Raw genomic sequence first — 8,660 nt, forward strand, 5'->3', positions numbered from 1 at the left:
GCTGTATGCGTAACCCTCTGGGTATAAGTTTTCTTTCTATATATTTTTCAAAAAAGTGTTTGTTCCACCATGTTTTGTCCTGTTTGTACAGGGTTCTATGTAGATCTTTTAACGCCCCATCTAGTGAAGTAGCTACTGGTGTATTTCCGGTACTTTGGCCACTGTCAAAAATGTCATTTAGGTCTGCTGTTCTTTTTTGCTGTCTTGCTTGTCTGTCTGTATTAAATACAGAATCCATTATTAGGTATAATGTATAGGAGTCTATGTGCTCTATTGTTCAGAAAAATCTGGTGATCCCAGACAACTTTACTTGTATTATTACACACGAACAATGGCACTACAAGGGCTTTTTCCCTGTTATTCAATAATTACAGACTATATAATATGTATTTGTGAAACAAATATTGCTTATATAGGGAATGGTGCTAATGCATAAGTAGATAAATTTCAGAAAACTAAGGAGAATCACACAAGGAGTGTGGATATCTCCTGGAAGTATGCACCTGAAAGCACTCTTAGCCTAGACTCTGTGGCAGTAATTCCAGAACGGGTAAAATTAAAATATAACTTTTATTATGAATTGCTCTTAAAATAAGGGTAACACACAAATTAAAAACGACACTAGCACCTCCAAGACATCTATTAAGTGGTTCACTCTTTAGGAGGACTTATTAGATAAAAGGCCTAATGTATATAATTATATTCTCCTTAATAGAGTTATCTTTGTTCTGCTATACTGCTGCTATTGGGTCCAAATAATGTATGTGTGCAGTCATAATATGACTACCACCCTATATAAGGATATTTGGTTACCCTAATGACTCTGGATCATGTGGTGTTAGCCAGAATTGTGTCTGTTTGTATAAATATTTTCTGAGAGGACAATAACTGATTGATTTCTCTCAGTGAGGCCAAATATCCTCACTGTTTAATGGTACAACATGTGGATGTTTATTGAAAAAACAATATTCAGTGTTGCTTGTATCTAGATGTATACTATTTAGACTCTGTACTCTAAATAATAGTTGTGAAGTTTTGTGTGCAACACTATAGTGTTATATTATATTGACCACATATGTGAAATAGTTTTCTGATATCTAAGCTCAATATAATCCCCAACCGTTTACTCAGTGCAAATCCTTGTTGTTATATTATTACTATTTTGTTCAGTTATCATTCACTTTGTAAGTAATATGGGAGTGCTCTCAGTCAAGCTAATGTTACGGTCACTGCTTGACTACTGATATATACAGCATTAGCACAACAGCACTAAATAATATCACTATAGAGTTAATGTGGGTTACAATATTTTCTTTTATCTTAGCGCTGCATCAATATCCTTTGTGGTATCTAGTATTGGTTGCAAAGCAGCAGCACTGTTATTGTGTTTCTATTTTGTATCACATTTCAGTTACATTCAATTCGTGCTGTAAACTTGTAACTAATTCCTATACTGGATAGTATAGTTCTATTTGAATTGGTTGGTATCTATACTCGTGTCAATTCAGATTGCAACTGACTCGGTAGGTTCTATTATACCCTCTATTGTCCTGCACAGTAATAAGTAAGACTGATTGTATTTCAGTTAGCCAAAAATTCTAGCTAAGTCTGGCACAACCCAGACTGTACAACAAGTTAACTACGTATAGCAGATATTGAGTATTAGATTGTCATTGAGGTGCTAGGCTTTTAAAAAAATTGAGAGCGCCCAAACACTCGCTGTGACTCCTGACTAGTTTCGCCCCTCCGGGCTTTGTCAAAGGCGGCGAGCCGCCGTTGTTGGGGGAGTATATACCGGTTGAAACCGGAAGTCCCGCCTTGCTTCTATTGTGATTGGCTCTTGATCAGACAAGGTTCATTGATTGACAGCTTCTACTTGCAATCATTATTTGGGGATTATTGGTTTGTGTCCTATGCTGATGTTACGCGTGCTGTCTGTATGTTAAATGACAGATTCGGTCAGTGTTCTATACTGATTCCTAAGGTGGTCTACCTTATTTGATATTATCATGGTGTTCAAATATTGATACATATACTATTATTTCGATATTTTGCTGATCATTGTGACTAATCATTAACTACTCTTTGGATAAATTACATTCCTAATATGATGGAAATAGATTAACTTCTCATCTAATGTAAATAGCAGTTTAATATCTGAGTACAGTGCCATAGATATTAATTATTAGTTTTAGGCTGTACTGCAGTGAAGAACAGATACGGTCTTATAATGTGACTGTGCTCTTGCGTGAAACTAAATAAAAGTGTTGGTGAAAATTAATATGTGAAATGAGAAAATAAAATAAAAAGATTTGTTAACTCTCTACAGTGCTGTGAGTGTTCACGTTATTTGAAGAACATGTTTATGTTACATCCCTTGTTTCGTTGTGTGTTTTGTCCTAGTGTCTTGTGATACTTGATTGTAAATATTGTGATGAATATAATCTTGCTATTGAGTTCAAAGCTAGCAATTTAAATTAGTGCTGTTTGTTATTTTAGTTGTCTGTGTGATAAATTAATTGTGTGTTAATTATGAAAACTCTGGTTAGACAGTCTATTCCAGTGGTTCGTGAATGTGTTCTTGTAAACAGATTTTTGTGACATTAACTTTTGTGAAAAGTTGGGGGAAGGGGTGAAAGAACTGTATTCACTTAACATACTTCATTTTTGTGACTCTTTACTTGTGTATTTTACTTATTTGTATTATATCATATTGTTTCATTTATATTGTGTCAACTTTTTTAATCGTGATCTGTTTCTAATGATTCTTGATTATTCTATATGGTTACTGTATCAGTGTATACATTTTAAAGTTTACAGAAAAACATAATAGTTATTCTGTTCATTCAGCCCATATGGTTGGACTGAATTTAATAAATAGATCCACCTACTCTCAGCTCTCAGCAGGGCATTTTCTAGATTTCCTCCTCGCATTCCTAAACTCACTTTTTCTATACCCCAGCATTGCAAGTCATTTGAGTTTGAATTGTGGAATTTTAAGAAATGTGCAGCTACACTAGTTATGGATTTCATTTCATCCTTATCTTTCGCTGCATTTTTGATATTCCTTAAGTGTTCCATAAGCCTCAGATGTAATTTCCTTGAGGTCATTCCTACATAGTACAGGTTGCATGTGCAGTGTAATACATAAATTACACTCTCTGTATTGCAACTTATATATCTTCTGATGTTATGCTTTTTCCCAAATCTGTCTGTGATGGTATCTGTGTTACGTATATATTTACAAGTGCTGCAGTTGCCACATTTACGTGCTCCTGGCTTGAATGCTGTTTTGGTTTTCTTCTTTTGAAAGTGACTACTGGTTATAAGATCTTTTACATTTTTCGTCCTTCTGTATCCCACTGAGGGCCTCTCACCTAGAGTGGTCTTTAGTGTCGGATCCATCATTAAGATATTCCAGTGTTTCTGTATGATGTTCAGAATTTGTGGAGTTTGGCTGTTGTATGTCATAATTAGCCTGGGTATATTGGAGCTTTTTTTATGTTTTTTGAAAAGGAGGTCATGTCTTGGGGTATGTGCTGCTCTATACTTAGCTTTTTTGGTACTCCTTTTGCTGTACCCTCTTGTCCACAATCTTTCTTCCAATTCTTTTGCCCTAATGTTGAATACCTGCTCATCCGAGCAATTTCTGCGTAGTCTTAAAAATTCTCCAGTTGGTAAACTTTTCATTGTGCCAGGAGCATGTGCACTTGTGCTGTGTAGCACACTGTTTGCAGCAGTAGGCTTTCTGTATAGATCAGTAGTAACATTTCCATCACTGTTCTTATTGATTGTTAAGTCCAAAAAGTTTATTTTGGTGAGGCTTGCTTCATGTGTTAATTTTATGTTTAGATCATTTTGATTTAGATGTTTTAAGAAATTCAACAATTCACTGTGTGTGCCCTCCCAGATAAAAAGGATGTCATCTATAAATCTTATCCACAATGGGATATTATCAGTATATTTTTGATTGCTTTCAGTAAACACAAATTCTTTCTCCCACCAGCCTAGAAACAAGTTGGCATAAGTGGGCGCACAGGTAGTGCCCATTGCTGTGCCTCTGGTTTGAAGATAATACTGGCCATCAAATGTGAAAAAATTGTAATTCAGTACAAAGTCTAGCATGTTTAAGATGAACTTGTCGTGTTCCCTGTTCTCTTCAGAATATCTTTCTAAAAAGTATCTGGTGGCTTGTAACCCTTGTTGATGGTTGATCGAGGTATAAAGGGACTCTACATCTGTAGTGACAAGCCAAGTGGTGTCATTTAACGTTATGTTTTCTAGTCTTTGTAAAACCTGCATAGAGTCTTGTACATATGAAGGTAGTTCTTCTACATACTGGCGTAATCTTAAATCTATATATGAGCTAGCTCTCTCTGTTAAGCTTTCAATGCCTGACACTATGGGCCTGCCTGGTGGAATTTGTGCATTTTTATGTATTTTCGGTATCATATAAAAAGTGGCAACCTTAGGTTTGTCCACTTTTAAATATTTGTGTTCTTTAGTTGTGATGACTCCTTCTTTAAAGGCTTTGTTGACCATGTTTGAGTAAATTTTTGAATAGCCTTCCATGGGATTGTGTAACAATCTAGTGTAACAGGACTTATCTTTTAGTTGTTTGTTGGCCTCTTTGAGGTACATGTCTATAGGCCAAATGACTATATTGCCACCCTTGTCAGATCCACGAATGACTACTTCATCCCATTGTGTCATTTCGTGTATCGCCTGTTGTTCTTCAAATGTTAAATTGAATTTTTTGGGCGCTAGTTTAAGAGATGTAATGTCCCGGCACACACTATCTCTAAACATCTCAATTTGAGGATTGTTATAGTTTTTTGGTACAAATGTGGATTTGTTTCTTATGTTGCCTCTCCATCTGTCTGGAGTCTTAGGTTCTGATTCACCTAGTAAATCTTCTAGATCATTTAAAGTTAATCTTTCTTCTTCTGTCCATCCTGACATATTTTCTTCCGATGAGAAGAATTTTTTCAGAAACAATTTTCTAGTAAACAGTTGAATATCTTTTACAACCTCAAATTTGTCTACATTATTAGTTGGACAAAAAGATAAACCTTTGGATAGTACAGAGATATGATTGGGTGTTAGCTTTAATGTGGATAAATTAATGACTCTCATTGATTCATTCTGATCTGTGAGAAGGGGCTCTGTTCTCTCCTGGGTGGTCTCCAGTGACCTTGTTGTCCTCTCTGATACCTGGTTCTGCCTCTTGTTGGTCTTTTGTTTATGCCTCCCCCCTCTGCGTATTCCCCTCCTGCCTCTCCTGCATCTAAAAAATCCTTCCTCTTGTTTCTGCTTGATGACCTTGGTACAATGGGGTTGGGTGGGGGTACAGATGTTTGTTGGGGGGCAGTGCTATTGGAACTTCCTTCCTCTCCATCTGTATCAGAGATATCACTTTCTATAATATTCACTCTTGGGTTTTTGTTTGTATTTCTATAGAACCCATTCTTGCGCCATTTATACACTCTGTTATTGCTATAATCACTGATGTCTCTATTAAGTTTCCCAGATTTTATATTTTTGAGTTCTTGCTCGTACTTGTCTAGTTCTTGTTGATACACTTTATATTGTTGATTAAAGTCAGGATTTAGCTCAAATTTTTTGAGATTTTCATACTGTTCCTTTATTTTGGTTTCAAACAGATCATATTCTAGTGTATCATGTTTTACTAGAATTTTCATCAATTTCTCTGAACATTCAGAGAGAGCTTCCTCCCACTCAATTGTTAAACTATCAATTTTGAACTCAAAAGCTGGAAATAGCTGTATGCGTAACCCTCTGGGTATAAGTTTTCTTTCTATATATTTTTCAAAAAAGTGTTTGTTCCACCATGTTTTGTCCTGTTTGTACAGGGTTCTATGTAGATCTTTTAACGCCCCATCTAGTGAAGTAGCTACTGGTGTATTTCCGGTACTTTGGCCACTGTCAAAAATGTCATTTAGGTCTGCTGTTCTTTTTTGCTGTCTTGCTTGTCTGTCTGTATTAAATACAGAATCCATTATTAGGTATAATGTATAGGAGTCTATGTGCTCTATTGTTCAGAAAAATCTGGTGATCCCAGACAACTTTACTTGTATTATTACACACGAACAATGGCACTACAAGGGCTTTTTCCCTGTTATTCAATAATTACAGACTATATAATATGTATTTGTGAAACAAATATTGCTTATATAGGGAATGGTGCTAATGCATAAGTAGATAAATTTCAGAAAACTAAGGAGAATCACACAAGGAGTGTGGATATCTCCTGGAAGTATGCACCTGAAAGCACTCTTAGCCTAGACTCTGTGGCAGTAATTCCAGAACGGGTAAAATTAAAATATAACTTTTATTATGAATTGCTCTTAAAATAAGGGTAACACACAAATTAAAAACGACACTAGCACCTCCAAGACATCTATTAAGTGGTTCACTCTTTAGGAGGACTTATTAGATAAAAGGCCTAATGTATATAATTATATTCTCCTTAATAGAGTTATCTTTGTTCTGCTATACTGCTGCTATTGGGTCCAAATAATGTATGTGTGCAGTCATAATATGACTACCACCCTATATAAGGATATTTGGTTACCCTAATGACTCTGGATCATGTGGTGTTAGCCAGAATTGTGTCTGTTTGTATAAATATTTTCTGAGAGGACAATAACTGATTGATTTCTCTCAGTGAGGCCAAATATCCTCACTGTTTAATGGTACAACATGTGGATGTTTATTGAAAAAACAATATTCAGTGTTGCTTGTATCTAGATGTATACTATTTAGACTCTGTACTCTAAATAATAGTTGTGAAGTTTTGTGTGCAACACTATAGTGTTATATTATATTGACCACATATGTGAAATAGTTTTCTGATATCTAAGCTCAATATAATCCCCAACCGTTTACTCAGTGCAAATCCTTGTTGTTATATTATTACTATTTTGTTCAGTTATCATTCACTTTGTAAGTAATATGGGAGTGCTCTCAGTCAAGCTAATGTTACGGTCACTGCTTGACTACTGATATATACAGCATTAGCACAACAGCACTAAATAATATCACTATAGAGTTAATGTGGGTTACAATATTTTCTTTTATCTTAGCGCTGCATCAATATCCTTTGTGGTATCTAGTATTGGTTGCAAAGCAGCAGCACTGTTATTGTGTTTCTATTTTGTATCACATTTCAGTTACATTCAATTCGTGCTGTAAACTTGTAACTAATTCCTATACTGGATAGTATAGTTCTATTTGAATTGGTTGGTATCTATACTCGTGTCAATTCAGATTGCAACTGACTCGGTAGGTTCTATTATACCCTCTATTGTCCTGCACAGTAATAAGTAAGACTGATTGTATTTCAGTTAGCCAAAAATTCTAGCTAAGTCTGGCACAACCCAGACTGTACAACAAGTTAACTACGTATAGCAGATATTGAGTATTAGATTGTCATTGAGGTGCTAGGCTTTTAAAAAAATTGAGAGCGCCCAAACACTCGCTGTGACTCCTGACTAGTTTCGCCCCTCCGGGCTTTGTCAAAGGCGGCGAGCCGCCGTTGTTGGGGGAGTATATACCGGTTGAAACCGGAAGTCCCGCCTTGCTTCTATTGTGATTGGCTCTTGATCAGACAAGGTTCATTGATTGACAGCTTCTACTTGCAATCATTATTTGGGGATTATTGGTTTGTGTCCTATGCTGATGTTACGCGTGCTGTCTGTATGTTAAATGACAGATTCGGTCAGTGTTCTATACTGATTCCTAAGGTGGTCTACCTTATTTGATATTATCATGGTGTTCAAATATTGATACATATACTATTATTTCGATATTTTGCTGATCATTGTGACTAATCATTAACTACTCTTTGGATAAATTACATTCCTAATATGATGGAAATAGATTAACTTCTCATCTAATGTAAATAGCAGTTTAATATCTGAGTACAGTGCCATAGATATTAATTATTAGTTTTAGGCTGTACTGCAGTGAAGAACAGATACGGTCTTATAATGTGACTGTGCTCTTGCGTGAAACTAAATAAAAGTGTTGGTGAAAATTAATATGTGAAATGAGAAAATAAAATAAAAAGATTTGTTAACTCTCTACAGTGCTGTGAGTGTTCACGTTATTTGAAGAACATGTTTATGTTACATCCCTTGTTTCGTTGTGTGTTTTGTCCTAGTGTCTTGTGATACTTGATTGTAAATATTGTGATGAATATAATCTTGCTATTGAGTTCAAAGCTAGCAATTTAAATTAGTGCTGTTTGTTATTTTAGTTGTCTGTGTGATAAATTAATTGTGTGTTAATTATGAAAACTCTGGTTAGACAGTCTATTCCAGTGGTTCGTGAATGTGTTCTTGTAAACAGATTTTTGTGACATTAACTTTTGTGAAAAGTTGGGGGAAGGGGTGAAAGAACTGTATTCACTTAACATACTTCATTTTTGTGACTCTTTACTTGTGTATTTTACTTATTTGTATTATATCATATTGTTTCATTTATATTGTGTCAACTTTTTTAATCGTGATCTGTTTCTAATGATTCTTGATTATTCTATATGGTTACTGTATCAGTGTATACATTTTAAAGTTTACAGAAAAACATAATAGTTATTCTGTTCATTCAGCCCATATGGTTGGACTGAATTTAATAAA

Source organism: Bombina bombina, chromosome 3, assembly GCF_027579735.1.
Source record: "Bombina bombina isolate aBomBom1 chromosome 3, aBomBom1.pri, whole genome shotgun sequence".
Taxonomy (NCBI): domain Eukaryota; kingdom Metazoa; phylum Chordata; class Amphibia; order Anura; family Bombinatoridae; genus Bombina; species Bombina bombina.